Source organism: Callorhinus ursinus, unplaced genomic scaffold (assembly GCF_003265705.2).
Source record: "Callorhinus ursinus isolate GAN/ISIS: 27379988/994484 unplaced genomic scaffold, GSC_fseal_2.0 scaffold11, whole genome shotgun sequence".
NCBI lineage: Eukaryota > Metazoa > Chordata > Mammalia > Carnivora > Otariidae > Callorhinus > Callorhinus ursinus.
Genome location: NW_027397073.1, coordinates 49,997,659 through 50,017,914, shown reverse-complemented (window position 1 = coordinate 50,017,914; position 20,256 = coordinate 49,997,659).

The following is a 20,256-nucleotide window of genomic DNA, read 5'->3' as shown; positions in this document are numbered from 1 at the left end:
TTTCCCCTAAGGTCAGGAACGCGGCAGGGATGTCCACTCTCACCACTGCTATTCAACATAGTATTAGAAGTCCTAGCCACAGCAATCAGACAACAAAAAGAAATCAAAGGCATCCAAATCGGCAAAGAGGAAGTCAAACTCTCACTCTTTGCAGATGATATGATACTGTACGTGGAAAACCCAAAAGACTCCACCCCAAAACTGCTAGAACTCATACAGGAATTCAGTCAAGTAGCAGGATATAAAATCAATGCACAGAAATCAGTGGCATTCCTATACACCAACAACAAGACAGAAGAGAGACAAATCAAGGAGTCGATCCCATTTACAATTGCACCCAAAACCATTAGATACCTAGGAATAAATCTAACCAAAGAGGCAAAGGATCTGTACTCAGAAAACTATAAAATACTCATGAAAGAAATTGAAGAAGACACAAAGAAATGGAAAAACGTTCCATGCTCATGGATTGGGAGAATCAACATTGTGAAGATGTCAATGCTACCTAGAGCAATCTACACATTCAATGCAATCCCCATCAAAATACCATCCACTTTTTTCAAAGAAATGGAACAAATAATCCTAAAATTTGTATGGAACCAGAAGAGACCCCGAATAGCCAGAGGAATACTGAAAAAGAAAAGCAAAGCTGGCGGCATCACAATTCCGGACTTCCAGCTCTATTACAAAGCTGTCATCATCAAGACAGTATGGTACTGGCACAAAAACAGACGCATAGATCAATGGAACAGAATCGAGAGCCCAGAAATGGACCCTCAACTCTATGGTCAACTTATTTTTGACAAAGCAGGAAAGAATGTCCAATGGCAAAAAGACAGTCTCTTCAACAAATGGTGTTGGGAAAATTGGACAGCCACATGCAGAAGAATGAAACTGGACCATTTCCTTACACCACACACAAGAATAGACTCCAAATGGTTGAAAGACCTAAACGTGAGACAGGAGTCCATCCAAATCCTAAAGGAGAACACAGGTAGCAACCTTTTCGACCTTAGCCGCAGCAACTTCTTCCTAGAAACATCGCCAAAGGCACGGGAAGCCAGGGCAAAAATGAACTATTGGGATTTCATCAAGATAAAAAGCTTTTGCACAGCAAAAGAAACAGTCCACAAAACCAAAAGACAACCGACAGAATGGGAGAAAATATTTGCAAACGACATATCAGATAAAGGGCTAGTATCCAAAATCTATAAAGAACTTATCAAACTCAACACCCAAAGAACAAATAATCCAATCAAGAAATGGGCAGAAGACATGAACAGACATTTCTCCAAAGAAGACATCCAAATGGCCAACAGGCACATGAAAAAGTGCTCAACATCACTCGTCATCAGGGAAATCCAAATCAAAACCTCAATGAGATACCACCTCACACCCGTCAGAATGGCTAAAATTAACAAGTCAGGGAACGACAGATGTTGGCGGGGATGTGGAGAAAGGGGAACCCTCCTACACTGTTGGTGGGAATGCAAGCTGGTGCAGCCCCTCTGGAAAACAGTATGGAGGTTCCTCAAACAGTTGAAATTAGAGCTACCGTTCGATCCAGCAATTGCACTACTGGGTATTTACCACAAAGATACAAATGTAGGGACCCGAAGGGGTACATGTACCCCAATGTTTATAGCAGCAATGTCCACAATAGCCAAACTGTGGAAAGAGCCAAGATGCCCATCGACAGATGAATGGATAAAGAAGATGTGGTATATATACACAATGGAATATTATGCAGCCATCAAAAGGAATGAGATCTTGCCATTTGCAACGACGTGGATGGAACTGGAGGGTGTTATGCTGAGTGAAATAAGTCAATCAGAGAAAGACATGTATCACATGACCTCACTGATAAGAGGAATTCTTAATCTCAGGAAACAAACTGAGTGTTACTGGAGTGGTTGGGGGTGGGAGGGATGGGATGGCTGGGTGATAGACATTGGGGAGGGTATGTGCTACGGTGAGCGCTGTGAATTGTGCAAGACTGTTGAATCACAGATCTGTACTTCTGAAACAAATAACGCAACATATTTTAAGAAAAAAGGAAAAGAAGAAGATAACAGGAGAGGAAGAAAAGGGGAGTATGTCAGAGGGGGAGACGAACCATGAGAGATGATGGACTCTGAAAAACAAACTGAGGGTTCTAGAGGGTAGGGGGGTGGGGGGATGGGTTAGCCTGGTGATGGGTATTGAGGAGGGCACGTTTTGCATGGTGCACTGGGTGTTATGAACAAACAATGAATCATGGAACACTGCATCAAAAACTAATGATGTAATATATGGTGATTAACATAACAATAAAAAATTTAAAAAAAAATGGAAAAAAAAATTGCTCCCTTTAGGGCCCTTGGGTGGCTCAGTTGGTTGGGCATCTGCCTTCGGCTTGGGTCATGATCTGGAGTCCTGCGATTGAGTCCTGCATCGGGCTTCCTGCTCAGTGGGGAGTCTGCTTCTCCCTCTGCCCTTCACCCCCCCCCAAATAGATAAATAAAGTCTTTAAAAAAAATTGCTCCCTTTATAGGCAAAGGTTGGCTAACTCACTGACAGAAAGGACCAGTGGCGTAGTGTAAATGTCACTGATTGAAGAGGTCAGTTTTCATCAAAATCGCTGCCACTCTGTGCACTCCAGACCTCTGTGTCCTCACCTAAAAATGAGATAATCAGAAGAAATAATCTCAATTGCTACCCCCAGTTCTAAAGTTCTCACCAAGCTTCATAATAGTTTGAGTATAATAAATGAGTTGAATCAATCTGTAAAATAAAACATCACAGCTTATCTCTCTTACAGAGTTGCTGAACGTGTCCCTTTAGTTAATACAAATGAAAACATTGTGCTGAGCCATAGAGCACATGTAACTGGAAGGTAGACTAACAGCTTCTTTAAAAAAAATTCAGACTAAATTAGAATTATTTTAGGCTCACATAATATAGGCAGCAAAAGTAGGCACTGAACCCAGACTTCAAAATTTTTCATGAAAAAGATCAAGCTTGAATACAGTATGAAGAAATTATATCCCATTTTACCTCATTATAAAGTCAGAATTTATCTGTACAGAAAAGTACCACATAAATTTAATTATTGATCAGGATGCATATAAATACCAAATACATTCTAAAATTTCCATTACACCCAGCATAGTACTTCCCTTGTTTCTTTCCAGTGAGCTCAGCTCTTGGAATAGCATATTCAGAAAATCTGTATTGGGCCCTGATTATGTTGCACATATGGAGGATATGACAGGCAGAAAACAGAGGCTTTCTGCTGTCTGGGAGCAGGTCGCATTCCAATGGGAAGGAAGAGAACAGCACACAAATAAGCACATAAGCAAGAGCACATCAGAGAATGAAAGTTGTTACAAAGAAAATAAAATGGGATAATGTGATTTTAAGTAATTGGAAAGGGGAGGGTCTACCTTAGGTAGACAGTCAAGGAAACTTTTAAGCCAGTGCTTCTTAAACTCTACCATGCAAATGAACCACATGGGATCTTGTTAAAATGCAGATTCTGATTCAGTTATGTCTAGGTGGGGCCTGGGATTCTGCATTTCCAGTAAGATCCCCTGTGATACCTGTGGGTCCTAGACCACACTTGGAGAAGCAAGGATCTTAAGTATTTTTCCTCCATAGCATTCCCTTACTTAACCCCATACTTAAATCCCTTCAGTTAACTCTCATTGACCACAGAGTAAAGTTCAGTCAGAGCATATAACTCCTTGCTCAAAAGTTTCCAATGGGGGCACCTAGGTGGCTCAGATGGTTAAGCGTCTGCCTTTGGCTCAGGTCATGATCCCAGGGTTCTGGGATCAAGTCCTACATCAGGCTCCCTGCTCAGTGGGGAGCCCGCTTCTCCCTCTGCCTCTCTCTCTCTCTGTCTCTTATGAATAAATAAATAAGATCTTAAAAAAAAAAGTTTCCAATGGCTCCCCATTTTCCTCAGAGCAAAATCCAAAGGATTTACAATGCCTTATAGGCCTCTTCAAGACCTTCTCCATTCTGAAACTATCTGATCTCATCTCCCTTTACTCTCTTCTTTTCCATATTAGTTCTAGCTTCCCTGTCCTTATTGATGTTTCTGGAGTATGTTAAGCATGATCTTGCTATGGGGCCTTTGCATGGCTAATCCCTGTGCCTTAAACACTCTTCCTCCAGATAGCCACCTTTAACTCCACTCTGTGCACAAATTACCTTCTCAAGGTGGCCTATCCAATGATGTGAGAGGCCTATTCCCCTCTTTTATAAAATAGAGGGCAACTTACTCCCCTGCACCTCATTCCTGGTCTCCCTTATACCCTCTTCTTACTCTTTTTTTTTTTTTTAAGATTTTTATTTATTTATTTGACAGAGAGAGACACAGCGAGAGAAGGAACACAAGCAGGGAGAATGGGAGAGGGAGAAGCAGGCTTCCCGCGGAGCCAGGAGCCTGATGCGGGGCTCGATCCCAGGACTCTGGGATCATGACCTGAGCCGAAGGCAGACGCTTAATGACTGAGCCACCCAGGCGCCCCACCCTCTTCTTATTCTTATGCCATAACACTTAGCACCTTCTAACAGATTACAAAACTTATGTGTATATTATATGTATTGCTTATTTGTATTCTTCTGAGAGAGCTTTGTTTTATAGTCTAATGAATCTCAAGTGCCTAGTACATTGTGTGTATTGTGTGTGTGTGTGTGTGTGTAAAATGGACAGAATTTCATAGCATACTTACATGGCCTGACTCTGGCCTATCTCTCCAGACTATCTCTAACTGCTTCCTTCCCTATACTCAGTGGTCCAGCAGTCCTAAACAGCTAACCATTGCATGAATACATCATGGTTTATTTTCTCTTTGTGCTACATATTGCCTCTTCCAGGTCTTTCTCCCACTTGTTATTTATTCTTCAATTCAGATCAGGATGCATTTACTTATTTCCATTCTCAGGACGTTCTTGATAGTGCCCTGCTTTATCACACTATTCTACTTGTATATACCTCTATTACTACACACTCCCTCCTTTATTTCAAGAGTTTACATATCAACCCAGTCAAGAGCTGCACAGGAAACAGAAGGTACACTCAGATGAAATCATAAAAATAATTTTATGAAGGGGCCATTTGCAGAAGTGGGCAGAGGTAAGGAAATGGATCCTTGGGTACAGAAGCTGAGTGAGTGCTAGGACCTTGGAGGAGGGAATTGGAATATAGAGGAACAGCCAAAGCAGCCATGCCAAAACAATGCCCCCCATTTGCTGAACTCAACCTGAAGCCACAAAGCTCCAGGGTGCCTCAGAGACGTAGTTCTTGGGGCATAGAGGAGGGCAGAGAAGGGTAGAGAACGGGTCTGGGGGAGAGGGTGGCAAACAAAGACCAACCAGCATATGTGTTCATCTCCCCATTGGGTGGATGATTTCTTTTCATTGTCATATCCCCAGCACCTAGCACAGGGCTTGGTTCAGAGTGATCATTCAATAAATCCTCATGGACGTAAACTATAACATCAGGGCATATACTACTTTAACTGAATATTTGTAGGAAGGTAGGCAGGAAGCTAATTACTTTCTATCTTTGATTTTCATTCATTTCCACACAGAATTTTTAAAATTGTTTCTTGATATCATATCTAACTTAGATGACAATAGCACAACCGGGACAGAATCTACTGTAAGAGTTAATTTTGGTCATCCTGCTTTGCTGAGTTCAATCTAATAGCCCCCAAAGCAACATAAACCTGGAAATAAAGGTACCCATGTGAGACTATCAGCCTAAGACACAAAGCATGAGAATTACAAAACATTTCAATTAGTGATGCTTGTCTACTAATTGTACAACATCATCTCTGGGTCCTGGCACCAGGAGGCAATGACTAAAAGCTTGTTGACCATCTAGAGTCAGGCAAGCCAGGTAGATTTGAGACAGGGAGTAATCCAGATACTCTGATGATACCCAAGAGGCTATTGGGGAGGGTCACCAACTGTCCTGGTTTGCTTGGGACTGTCCTGGTTTTAGTACTAAAAACCTTCAGCTTGAGGAACGCTGAGTCCATGTCAACTGGGACAGTTGGTTACCCTACAATCAGGGTCAACTGAAAAATAAAGATTCTGATTCCTCATGATAGTTTCCTTAAGAGGTATTATTCAAAGGTGACTCAAGCTACTATAACTCTTTGACATTTATTTTGAGTTTTATAAAACTTAGAACCTTCTCTAACTGGCATATGGTAACTTCACTGATGAACTAACTCATCAAGAAGTCCTAAGAAAAACCCTACACTGCCTGTATTCTCTTAACCTAAAACCTTGCAAGACTGCTTGATCTAATCGATTCCTCAGGTGTAAAATCATGTGCTCTAGCATATTTGTAGAAATAACAAGCCTTTCTTTCCACTGGTTTCCTCAGGTTTCTGGGTGTATTTCTAAACACTTTGCTAGCCTTCTCCTCTGTAAACTGCAAGCCCCTAGTTCTAGCCACCTACAGGAGGAATATGCACATAGGTTATTGTACCAGTGGCCATTTCTGATCTCTGTATCTGCTAAGTGAGGAAATGGTTGAGAACAATTTAACTTTTTGCAGCAAGTCCAACTTGCTCAAACTTTTGGCTGAAATATAGAAACTCGATATGCCATAAAACTGCCTGGTTCTTGAACCAGATAAACTCCTTTTATTAGTGAGAAACATCACATAGGTACTGATTTATATATCCTTTATGTAAGTACAGGAAATATTTAGCCAATATAACATATGTATAATTTATGAGAGATTTTAGAAAAAAAAAACTGGCAAGTGGATTGCTTTGAATTTTGGTGGGAAAGACGAATGCTTCTGAAGCAAATAAAAAAAAAAAGATCCAACTGCTGAGTACAGTAACAGCATGCAAATGATAATAGACCAAACAACAGTTTGCTAAGAGGAATAGATTAAACCAGTCACCAAAATTGAGATTTTCCTATGTGATGTGATATTAAGGGAAATAGTTTGGTTAATACTTAAGATATAAATCATTATTAATTTTTATGATTATGGCAGTCACTGACATTTTTGGTGCTAAAAGTAAATAATTTAAATAATTGGAAAGTCAACTTTTTTGAAAGTTTTAAAAAATTTACTTAAGCTTCTTAAGTCACCATCACCTGAGAAAACAAATGAGAGCTGCCTTTGCTGGGTACACAGTGCCAGGCCCCCAGTTAGACATTTTACATAGAATTTCATTTAATCCTTTCAACCCTATGATATGAGTACCACCCAACCCCATTTTATAGACAAGGATCACAGAAGTTAAGTGATTTGCCCAGTGTCTCAAAAATCTCTTTGTTCTCTCCATTGCATCGTGTAATTACCTTAGAAACAAAACCAAATCACTTAAAGACATGTAAATATACCATTCTGGTAACGATATGATTTTGCTTCTCTCTGTGTAATTTCATTATATGTTGCTAATTAAAAGTGAAGTTAAATAAGAAACCTGATATAACATGATAAGATCTATAATGATGCTTTTTGTGTATTGTAGAGGTATTTGTACCTTTAGTGCTTGTTGAATAGTACTTGGTAATTCTATTCATTTTGCTAATTTGCTCATATATTTCAATTTCTGAAATAGTTGCCAAAAGCTGTTAAGAGGGAACAATGGGCATATTTTTGAAGTTTAATAAATCAAAACAACATGGGCACATGCTAAAAATTAATTTGGGATCATTTACATAAATGGCATTCTGGAAAATAAAAAGGAGGTGTTTTTTTTAAGTGCAGAAAAAGGAATGCAACCTATTTCTTGCAAGGGCATGTGAGTGGGTCTCATATTCTCACACATGGCTTTGTTTTCAAATTCTTGAAAGTGCAGAAATTCTTTTAATTTAAAGGTGAGCCCATGGAAAATCTGGAACAGCTGTAGAACACCATAGAGGAACGCACTGCCACAGCCACTTTCTCAGCTCGTGACACCACCCCAGGGAGATCTAAGCCTCCGCTCACCACTGTTCTAAATTATCAAAGAGAGGCACCTCTGTCCCCATTGCTACAAACAAGATGCTTCCATGGAATTCATTGTCTCATTAACTGATCCTGCCTAAAGGTTATTGAGTACAGAGAGAAACTTGACAACTCTTTGGACTCAAGAGGGACTCCATGCTGTCCAAGGAAGAAGGCTCAGGGAGAGTTTAAGTTCAGCTGACTAGATAGTAAAACTTGGAAAAGAGCCATATCTCAAAATGCTATCTGAGGGACCTGGCAAAACATACCACCATGACTTTCTTCAAGGTCACACAAAGTTTAAGTGATTTTTACTATCCCACATTCCAATGTGTCCTTCTCCATCAGTGCATTTCCCATGGTAGTTCATCATTCTATATTTATGGCATTTTTATTAGGTAACAGCATCTCATCTCTCTGAGTAATTGTGCTGCTGCTTATTTCTGGAAACTTCCACCAGCCACAGTCTGGGACTGGGGGGTGTCATCCATGTTGAGGGGGGAGTTTGAAAATCTTGTTCTCGAATGAGACAGGTAAAAAATGGTCTTATTAGGATTTCTGTTTTCAATGTCCAAAGAAGAGTCCTTGGGAAAGAAAAACAGATAACAGGGCACTGGTAAGATCTGTACGTTGGAAGTAGGCTAAGCTAGAGTAATCAGCTTAATCTAGCCATAAAAATAGGTGTACGGAGCTCTTTGTTTCATTAACATCGGTTAACCAGGGCCCATCAGGAACGTGGATTGACTTCAGGGGGCTCCTCCACGGCTTCCACCAATGCTGAGTTCCGCAAAGCTGCGCTGAGAATGCCATGAACTGCCCGAGCATTCACACACACACGCCCCTGTCATGATGATTCATTTTCTGCCTGGCTCTTTTCCCCCCAATGCTTTTGTAGGGATGGGCTATCTCCCGGCATTGACCCTCCTGGCTGTTTTAATACAGACAGGAAATGGGTTGGTATAGCCCAGGAGGTCACCTGAGCATTGTTGGCAGCCTCTGAAGTAGCCACCAGCATTCCCACGTTCCTTGGCGAGGACAGGGAGTGACTTTGTTCTGCCTTCCAAGAGGCTGGACATCCACTGAGTTTGTCCTGCCTGATCTGAGAGGGGCTTTCTCTGGCTCTCCAGAGAAGCGGGCTGGAGCAGCCAAAGGAGGAATGGCTCTGTCCTAAGGGATCTCATCCCTCACCTGTCACTCGTGTGCGCTCCAGTGCTGCCCTCTGGAGGCATCTATAGAACTGGCTGGAAGCCTGCCCTATTAGTCCCGAGATAGTCTCCACCTGGAGCTGGGAAACCCAACGGGCCGTTAGGTCTTCGGAGAAGCAGGTGCTACCAGGTGTGAAAGGAGCAGTGGCCGTTTGGCTCCAGGTAAATTGCTATCATGAAGCAATCGTGGACCTGCAGTAGAAAGAACACCCAGGTTTCCAAAAGAAGCTAGAAATACAGATTCTTGCCTGAAATTCCTGACTTTTCAAACTTGGCAGCCTCACTCAGTTAAAAAACAAAAAGCAAAACAGAAAAACATTGTAATGGCAGGACCACGGGTAGCGTATCCAATGTCTTGTGCAAATTAGAAAAAAAAAAAAAAAAGCACCCCTCTGGGCAGATAGAGCAGGGAAAAAAACCCCAGGGCCGAAGTGCCAAGTGAAAAGGTACCCCTGAGCGGTTGCTCCCTGTGCTGCTGGCTTAATGAGTGAGTCCTGGCTGGGTTTCCACGTCCACCCGCCGGCTGGCTGGGCGCTTCAGGGAGGTACAGCCCGCATGGCGGCTGGCAGCTCTCATGCTACTGCCAAGTGCGTCTGTCCAAGCCAGATCCTGGCCCTGGGCCTCAGGTTCACGAGCTCTGGATGATGGAAGAGGTACCTGGAGAGCAGGGGTCCCCCAAACTTCCTCTCAGTCATCCTGGATGGTGAATGTTGGATCCGGAGACACCGTTATTTTAGATGGGAATTTTTTCCCCTCAGGTCAATACACTCTGTATGTGAGAAGGATGTCCTTCTTTATCTACTTTCTCTTTTTTGGTACACTTCATCTATTATTATTTTTAATGTCTTCCCTTTATTGGTCTGCTATGTGTCAGAGCACTTTATATAAATTGTTTCTGACAGGGCAACATAATTCCTCCTATTTTACAGACGAAGATACTAAGGGTCAGAGAAGTAATTTATCCCAAAACCAGCTAGGAAATGGCTATGTGCTGGGCTTCAATTCTAGGTCTGTCTCATTAGGAAGCTGTTGCTGTCCTAAGATGATACGATGACTCTGTTGTTTCTACTTGGGATGGTAGAGGCTCTGTCTTTTCTCCTGAAAGTCACCCAAGGAAGGTCTATGTTATTCAAGCATATTCAAGCACTTAGTGCATAGAGATCTTCTATTTGGTACCTTCTCCCTCCCTCTTCCTATTTCTTAATAAATGCAAGAACAATTCTTTCATAAAGCAAAGAATGTATTTGTGTAATGTTTAACTTTGAAAATCACAACATCACCAGATGTACATATCCCAATGTGTGTTGTTCCTTCAAAATACTGGGTTGCCTTGGTGACTAGAGACTTATTCCAATGATGCGTTCATCAGTCATCACCTTTCCAATGCTTCTCTTTGGGAAGTATCTTCAAAGCCAGTTTACATACCACTCAAAGAAGTTAGGCTCATCTTTTCAATGACATCTACTACTTTAATCCTTAAATGATAATATTCAGCCTTTCCAGTCACTCTGTTATCAGACTTGAGTACAAATAACTGGAAGCTATTTCCAAAAATTAATTAAGCCCAGTATCAATGGAATTAGATTTGCTTTTTTTTTTAAGATTTTATTTGTTTATTTGACAGAGAGAGACACAGAGAGAGAGTGAACACAAGCAAGGGGAGTGGGAGAGGGAGAAGCAGACTTCCCACTGAGCAGGGAGCCTGACGCAGGGTTCGATCCCAGGACCCTGGGATCATGACCTGAGCTGAACGCAGACGCTTAATGACTGAGCCACCCAGGCGCCCCTAGATTTGCTTCTTGAGAATGTTCACAAGAATATGCTGGATGTGGGGCGCCTGGGTGGCTCAGTTGGTTAAGCTTCTGCCTTCGGCTCTGGTCATGATCCCAGGGTCCTGGGATCGAGCCCCGAGTCAGGCTCCCTGCTCAACAAGAGTCTGCTTCTCCCTCTCCTCCCTGCTCATACTCTCTCTTGCTATCTCTGTCTCTCTCTCTCTCTCTCTCAAATAAATAAATAAAATCTTAAAAAAAGAGAATATGCTGGATGTTTTAAGACTGTCTCCTAAACAGGGGTTCCCAAAGTATTCTGAGCTCAGCAGCACCATATGACCTTTCAAAGAGACACCACGAATTGGACTGGAAAGGTCCTGACAAGCCGATTAAACTAAATAGTTAGGATGGTAGACTATGTAAGTTTTGAGTTTGGACTCAGGAGCCAGACAGACTGGGTTCAAATCTTCCCTTTGCCTCTTACTAGGTATGTAAGCTTGCACAATTTACTTTATCTCTTCATGTCTCAGTTTCCTCTTTTGTAAAATGAAGATGATAATGGAATATGTAGGGGTTCCTAGAACAGTGGGTTATATGGAGTAAGTGCTATTTAAGTGCTGGCTACTCTTGAAATCACACATATCACTGTACAGCATCACCCTGAATTATCAACATGTTAGGCAAAATCAATAATAAGGCAGACATGTTTTCTATAAGTAGTCATCATCAACTGTGGTAATAAAATGTTCTTATATAGGAAAAGCAATTTTGTTTAGTTGTTAAAATCAAAATGAAATCAGCGAGTGAAAAGATTCTCTACATTCCATTTCATTTTATATTCAAGGAATTCATATGTAAATGGAGATGCCTGATACGGCATTACAACATCAATAGCTTGAAACACCTGTGGCATCTTGGCAACACATTCATTCAACCCATGCCTCTGCACATTTATGTTAGGAACATATTTTTTGGAGGTAGTGTAGGCCATCTTTGGGCAGGACTGGTTGTTAAAAAGTCTCCCTGACACTAAGTTGAAATCTCTTTCACTTATCATTTCATCTCCTTGAAACCCTTGGAGCCTTATGGAACAAATCCCATTACTTTGGAGGTCATACACCTTGAGAAGAAACAGCCTGAGTTCTTTTAGACCATTTCTCTTAAGATGTGGTTTTGTATCCCCTCACCCTGCTTATCTCACTGTTCTCAACAGGCCTTGATTTCTCCAATTCCTTTTAAGATGTAATACCCAGAAGTGAGCATAGTCCTTTAGGTCATAGAAATGGGTCTCCCTTCTTGTTTGGTGAATCACACTTTTATGAATGTAGTCCAGGAGTACATTCATTTTTATTTTCATTTAGTTCTTATTTTGACAGTATGTTGCACACTTACTAAAGTGCCAAAAGAAAAGAACTGTTAGCTCCGATTTCTATATCCAGTGAAGATATTCTTTGGGATTGAAGGGAGAAATGAAGTTATTCTTAGAGGCAAAAAAGTGAGAGAATTGTGCAGCAGATGTACACAAAAGAATGGCTGGGAGGTTCTCAAACAAAGAAGGAACCATGGAACATTCAGAAGAAAGAAAGAATATAGTAAGCAAAAATATGATAAATACAATAAGCTTTCTTTCTCTTCTTGAGTTTTCTAAGTTATTTGATGGATAAAGCAAAACTTATAACACTGATCTGATTCTATGTATGTAGAAAAAATATGTAAGACAATTAATTTAGGTGCTCCTGGGTGGCTCAGTCGGTTAAGCGTCTGACTCTTGATTTTGGCTCAGGTTATGATCTCAGAGTTGTGAGATCGAGCCTCACATTGGGCTCCATGCTGGACGTGGAGCCTGCTTAAGATTCCCTCTCCGTCTCTCTCTGTCCCTCTCCTCCCCATCCCCCTTGAACTCTCTCTCTCTCTCAAAGAAAGACAATTATTTTATACATGAGATAAAGTAAAGAGATGTAAAGAGAGAAAAGGTTTTCATACTTCACTTGAACTGGTAAAATGATGACACCAGTGTACTGTGATCAGCTATATATGTATAATGTCACACCTACAGCAACCACTAAAAAAGCCCAGCAAAGAAATATACTTTAAGACACTATAGATAAATCAAAATGGAATGATAAAAAATGTTTATGTAGCCAATATGAAGGCAGGAAAAAGAAAACAGGGAAACACAAAAGCCAAAGAGAACACAAAAAATAGTAGATTAAGTCTTCATCTATCAATATTTACATTAAAAACAAATTGCCTAAATATACCAATTAAAAGACAGATATTGACAGAGTGGATTAAAAACATGACCAAATATATGCTGTCCACAAGAAATTCAGCCTAAATGCAATAATAGAGGCAAGTTAACAAGTAAAAGGATGGAAAGGGATGCATCATGCAAACATTAATGAAAGGAAGCAGAAGTGCTATATTTATATCAGATAACTTAGACTTCAGAGCAAATAAAATTACCAGAGACTGAGAGAACCATTATATAATAGTAAAAGGGCCATTCCACCAAGAAGTCATAGCGATCCTACATGTTTGCATACCCCAACAACAGAGCTGCAAAATATGTGAAGCAAAAACTAATAGAACTGAAAGGACAAATAGACAAATCCACAATTAAAATTGGAGACATCAACAACCCTCTCTCCACAATTGATAGAATAACTAGACAGAAAATCAGTGTTATAGAAAAACTCATCATCACCAACAACCAAGAGGATCTAATCATCATTTAAATAATAGGCATGCTAAAGACCCTAATGGAAAAAGTGGACAATATAAAGGAGTGATGTGTTTGTAGGCAGAGAAGTGGAAACTCTAGGAAAGAATTGAAAAGAAATTAGAAATCAAAAACACTGGAACAGAAATGAAGAATGCCTTTCCCGGGTGCATTAACAGAATGGATGTAGCCAAGGGAAGAATTAGCAAGCCTAAAGATATGTCAATAGAAACTTCCAAAACTGAAAAATAAAAAGAAAAAATAATGAAAAAGATAGAACAGAATGTGTAAGAACTGTGGGACAATTACAAAAGGTATAACATACATGTAAGGGGGATGCCAGGAGAAGAGAGAGAAAGGAGGGGCGCCTGGGCAGCTCAGTTGGTTAAGTACCTTCCGCTCAGGTTATGATCCTAGGGCCCTGGGATGGAGCTCCACATTGAGCCCTGCATCTCCTCGGGCTCCCTGCTCAGCGGGGAGTCTGCTTATCCCTCTCTCTCCCTCTGCCCCTCCCCCAGCTCATGCTCCCTCAAGCTCTCTATCTCTCTCAAATAAATAAATAAAATCCTTAAAAAAAGAGAGAAAAAAAGAAAAGAAGAAATATTGGAAGTAATAATGGCTGAGAATTTTCCAAAATTAATGACAGAAACAAATCACAGATTCTGAAAGCCCAGACAACACCAAAAATCTGCATGTAATTATCACATCAAACTGCAGAAAATCAAAGACAAAGAGAAATTCCTGAAAGAAGCCAGAGGGGTGGAAAACATCTTACATGTAGAGAAATAAGAATAAGATTTATACTGACTTCTCTTCAGAAAGCATGCAAGAAAATGGGGTGAAATATTTAAAGTGTTGAAAAAAACACTAACCTAGATTTCTGGATTCAGTGAAACCATATTTCAAAAGCAGAGAAGAAATAAAGACTCTCTCAGACAAGCAAAAATTGAAGGAATTAGCAGACCTGTCACCAATATACCTGTCTTGTAAGAGAGAAGTTCTTCAAGAGAGAAGGAAAATGATTTAGGTCAAAAACTCAGATCAACATAAAGAAAAGAAGAGCACTGGAGAAAGAATAAATGACGGTAAATAAAGTATTTTATTTTTCTTAAGTTAATTGATCTGATAGGTAATAACTTATTCAAAATAACAACAGCAACAATGTATTGAGTGACTGTAGTGTATAGATAAGTGAAATGTTAAGGATGACAAAAATGTTATAAGGGAAGAGAAGGACGAGTTGGGAATAAAGTATTTGCACTATCTGTGAAGCAGTGTAGCATTATTTGAAAATGGTCTTGAATTTGTCATAAGCATATATTGTAAAGTCTAGGATAATCACTAAATTTAAAAAGAACACGAGTATAATTGATACACTAATACGGAAGATAAAATGGAATCATAAAATTCTCAATTAAAACCAGAGAAGGCAGAAAAAGAAGGGAAGAAAAAGAATGAATGAACGAACAGGGGCAATGAATAGAAAATAGTAACACATGTAGGAGATACTAATCCAACTAAACCAATAATAACTTTAAAAGTGAGTGTTCTAAATATACCAATTAACAGAGACTGGCAAGAGTGGATAGAAAAACAATACCCAACTATATGCTGTCTATAAAAAAAAACCCCACTTTAAAAATAAAGACACAGATTAAAAGTAAAGAGATGCAGAAATATATACCATGCTAACACTAATCAAAAGAAAGTGGGAGTAGCTATATTAATTTCAGACAAGAAAAGGAAAATGATCATGGATAAAGAGGGACATTACATAATGATAAAAGGTCAATTTCTAAGAAGGCATGAAAATTCTTACTATGTATGTGCCTAAAAATAGAACATCAAAATAATGTGAGGCAAAAACTGATAGAACTGCTAGGGGAGACAGATGAATCCACTATTATAGTTGGAGACTGGCACCCTTCTATTAGAAACGGACAGATCCAGGAGGCAGAAAATCAGTAAGGACATAGCTGAACTCAACAGCGCCATCAATCTACTGGGTGTAATTGACATCTGCAGAATACTTCATTTGACAGTAAGAAATTATACATTCTTCTCAAACTCAAACAGAACATACACTAAGATCGATTACATTAAGGGCCATACAACACAGCACATTAAAAGAATAGATCTCATATAAAGTATGCTCTCATACCACAGGGAATTAAATTAGAAAAAAAGAACAGAAGCATAGCTGGAAAATCACAAAGTAGTTGAGATTAAATAATAGATTTCTAAATAGCAGATGGGCCAAAGAATTCTCAAGAAAAATTAAAACATACCTGGAACTAAATAAAAATGCAATTGGGTGCCTGGGTGGCTCAGATGGTTAAGCATCTGCCTTCAGCTCAGGTCATGATCCCAGAGTCCTGGGATGGAGTCCCGCATCAGGCTCCCTGCTCCTTGGGAGCCTGCTTCTCCCTCTGCTTCTCTCTCTCTCTCTCCCCCTCTGTCTCTCATGAATAAATAAATAAATAAAATCTTTAAAAAAAAAAAAGCAATTGCAACCTATCAAAATGAGGGGGATAAGACCAGAGCAATGCTTAGAGAGAAATTTATGGCATCCAATGCATATATTAGAAAAGAAGAAAGATTTAAAAACAATAATATAATCTGTTGCTTTAGGAAACTAGAAAAAGAAGGGGTATGTCTGGGATCAGGCACAAGCAGGGCCAAAGGGCCCAAGGAGGCTGCATGAGAAGGAAGTCCCCCATGTCATCCACCAAGTTGCACCAGAGCCTTTCCCTCAGCTCCTACCTATGACCACATGGGAACTGGGGGTCCCTCATGACCAGCTGTTGGAAGAAAAAAAGGCCGAATTTGGTTCAAGGATAGGTCAGCTTGGTATAATGAACTATGATACAATGCAGCACTACTCAAAGGTGGGTCAGAAAGATATCAGTGAGAAGGGAGGTCCTCCCAAAGGATAGAATTTCTGGTAGTGCGCTTGGTCTTCCATTTTGTGTAGAAAGAGAAGTGGCCTAGGATTAGAATATATGCGGACTCACAGAGTGGTGACCAACCAGTTCGCCGATTTTTTAGTGCCCTGAAAAAGGAAACATCAGGGCTAAATATCACTCACCTATCTGAGAGTGCCAATCATAGAAGAGACACCAAACAACTAAGAAGACAGGATGACTTGGTCAGTTGACATCAGTCTGCCTCTGTCTTGGCTGCCCGAGTGCTGGCACAATAGGCACATGAAAGGAGTAGTCATTGTGGCAGAGATAGAAACTATGCACAAGCCCAACAGCATAGCTGCTGACAAATACAGAACAGCACTGCTCTCAAGGAGATGAACTGGCCTCTTAATGTTAAGTAGTCTAATTGGATCCCTTCTACTCTGGAAAGACCGGTCACTCACCTTGATTGGACTGGACACATATGTCAGTCACGAGTTTGCCTTCGCTTGCAGAGCTTCAGCCAACACCATATCTGGGTATTTATCCTACCGGCATGGGATCCCACATAATATTACATTGGACCAAGGGACCCACTCCACAGGAAAGGAGGTGCAGTGACCAGTGATGATGATCAGCAGTGCAGGAGTAGGCATATAGCCACAGAATCTAGTGGTCCAGAATCGAGTTGTTGAAAGCTTCTACAAGCTTTATTGCTGATAGAACAAAGGAAAAGGCTGTTGGAGATGCCTTTTAGGGGCCAGCTTGGACATTATAACCAATGAAGATGGGGTACCATCCTCCAGGATGCAGCATATGCTCTAAATAAATGACCCATTATATGCTGTGATATCTCTTAAGCAGAATGCATGGGTCCAATAAACCAAGAGTGGAAGTAGTTCTCACCTGAATTCCCATTCATTTGCTCCTTAATTTGTGCTTCTCATCCCCACAACCTTGGATAATGTGTATTTAGAGATCTTGGTTTCGACAGGGGGACAGCTAACACCAGTGGGCACAGCAACAAAACTATTAAATTTCTGTGTGCCACCCAATCATGGTAGGTTCCTCATGCCAAGAGGGCAATAGTCAAGTAAAGGAATTGCCATCCATACATAAGTAAGGGATCTTGGTCATCAAGCTGCAGGAAGAACATGGAAAGAATATGTTTGGTACCCAGGTATTGCACTTGGTGCCCTTTCACTCATTTGTTGAGGGTGAGGGGAATCTAGATTGGATAGGAGGGAGCTAAGTACTATCTGTGGCCTCGAGATCAGCTTCTGCAGCCGGGGCTGTAGTTTGCCCCTCTAATCTTCCTTTTGTAAGATTCTCTCAGGAAGAAAGATCCATGTGACTCTTGAATTTGCTTCTCCCAGAACTTACAGAAGGCTAGTGGATCTAAGTGGTGTAAGGGGTAGACTGCAGTGGAAGCCGTGGGGCACTGCCTACATCTCCCCTCTGGCCTTGCACTTTGGAACTGACGTCCCATCCCTCCAGGTGCTGAGAGTGTGGACAGCTAGTAGTTTGCAAATTCTCCCTCCCAGTGGTTACCCTTGGCCGAGGAGGGCCACCTTGCTCAGGGTCATACCACTCTTTGGGGGAAATGGACTGTCAATTAGTGAAAAGTTTTAAAAGCCCAACTTTCTTGTCCCAATTTGAGGCATCTCTGCAGGGTCATCCTCACTCCAGAACTCCTTGTGGGATCATCTGAGTCCTTTGTTGTGACTGCATCACAGCCCAACTTCTCTCTCTGCCCAGTCCTGGTTTCTTCCTTCCTCCATACATGAGAACACACTTGAATAAACTTCCTGCTCATAAATCTCAGACTCCGAGGCTACTTCCCATGAAAACTAACCTGCAACAATCTAAAGAGTTGGAACGATTCCTTCCAACATCTTCTTAAACATAACTAAGATGTCTTTAAGGTGGGGGGAACCTTTTACTGTTCTCTGCTTATTTGGGGCATTCACTTTCTTGATATATTTTTTTAAAGATTTATTTATTTATTTATTGTTTTTTAGAGGAGGGGCAGGGGCAGAGGGAGAGGGAGAGAATCCTCAAGCAGACTCCCCACTGAGCAGGGACCCCCCCTATGTGGGACTTGATCCCAGGACCCAGAGATCACAACCTGAGCTGAAATCAAGAGTCAGATGCTTAACCAACTGAGCCACTCAGGTGCCCCACTTTCTTGATATTATTACAACTTTAATACAATCATATTTTCATCCTTGGCTCTAAGCTCTGCTTTTCATGTTACATTTGTCATTAGAAAGAAAGGGCTTATCCATGAGGTCTCTCAACAGTTCACATGGGTTTCTTTGGTCTGCCTCCTGCTTCTTTACTGGGGCCATTTGTGATAGCCCAGTGGAAATTACTTTCTTAGTTCTTCCCAACATATCCAGCTGTGCTTCCCCATATGCAAAAAGATAGCTATAAGTTTTCTTGGAATTTCTTGTATTTTACTTTTGTAAACACTAGGCCATATGTAAAGACTAAGACCCAGCCAGACATATATGATTAACTGCTCTTAAAATTCAAATTCAAATATCAGTCTGGGCCTGCTCTTATCCCCCTTTCCCAATCTTTCCCCTCATCCTCTGAAGTATGAACCAGTTGAGAAGCAAGACTAACAGTTCATTGTGAAATTCTTCCTTAGCAGTAAATGGGATTCAGAAATATTCTAGAGCTCCCTTCCCTTGTGTGGGATGGATTGTGCCCTCAGGGCAACCCTTTAAGTACGGGGCTACAGCCTCCACAGTTGGCCCCAGGGCATTCGGGCAGCCTGACTGCTGGGCTTCAGCCCAGGTTCCTGGTTTTCACTTCTATCCTCTGTTGGGACAGGAGCTAAGATTGAACCTAGTCCAGTTGGCTGAGGCTCTGACCCTTTTGCTTAGTTTCTGCCAACTTTTTTTGTTTCTGGTATTTCTACCTTGACCCATATGTAGATCCTTGGGCCAAGATTCTGGTCAACAGGATGCCGGGAAGTCTTGCTTCCCAGAATGCCATACACTTCCCCTTGCCCTCAGATCAGGCCCTTCAGACTGATACTGGCCCAAATTGCAGCTGTATCCCCTACAACTGCACCTGTATCCACACTAAGACCCTGAACCTGAACTGTTAGCATTTGCAGCCTGGGTGAATTCCCCTGCCCTGTGCCAGCCACCTCAGCAAAATTCTTTCTTACAGCGAATGCCCACATACCCATCACTTCAGCTAGTACTACTGCTTTGACAAATTAGTCCCTGTTAATGAGAATTAAGCTCAGAGTAGTAGTTTCCCTGATTAGATCCACCACCCTCTGAAGGGTAAAATTGCTGGCAAAGCAAGTGAAAAATTTTCCAGAATTTCAGCATTTATCTTAATGGAACTTTGTATGAAGATTTAATTTAGGTTTAGTTGTGACCAAAATATCTTGCCTGTTTAATAGTTTTGTTGCCTATTATCAAAACATTAGTCTAGGCTCCATCTTAGCAGATAGATTATATTATCTTCCCACAATTATATTATTTAAATTTTCTCTAATTTCAGATTTATAGATATTCAAAAGGGTAACTTTCTTATTTCAAAATAAGAAAGGCTTAATTTAGAACAGAGAACAAGTAATATCAACACACACAGAAGCCACAGTGAAATAGTGTCCTGGGATTATAAAATAGAGAACCACTTACATGCCAAATGCTCTGGCATCGACTATGCA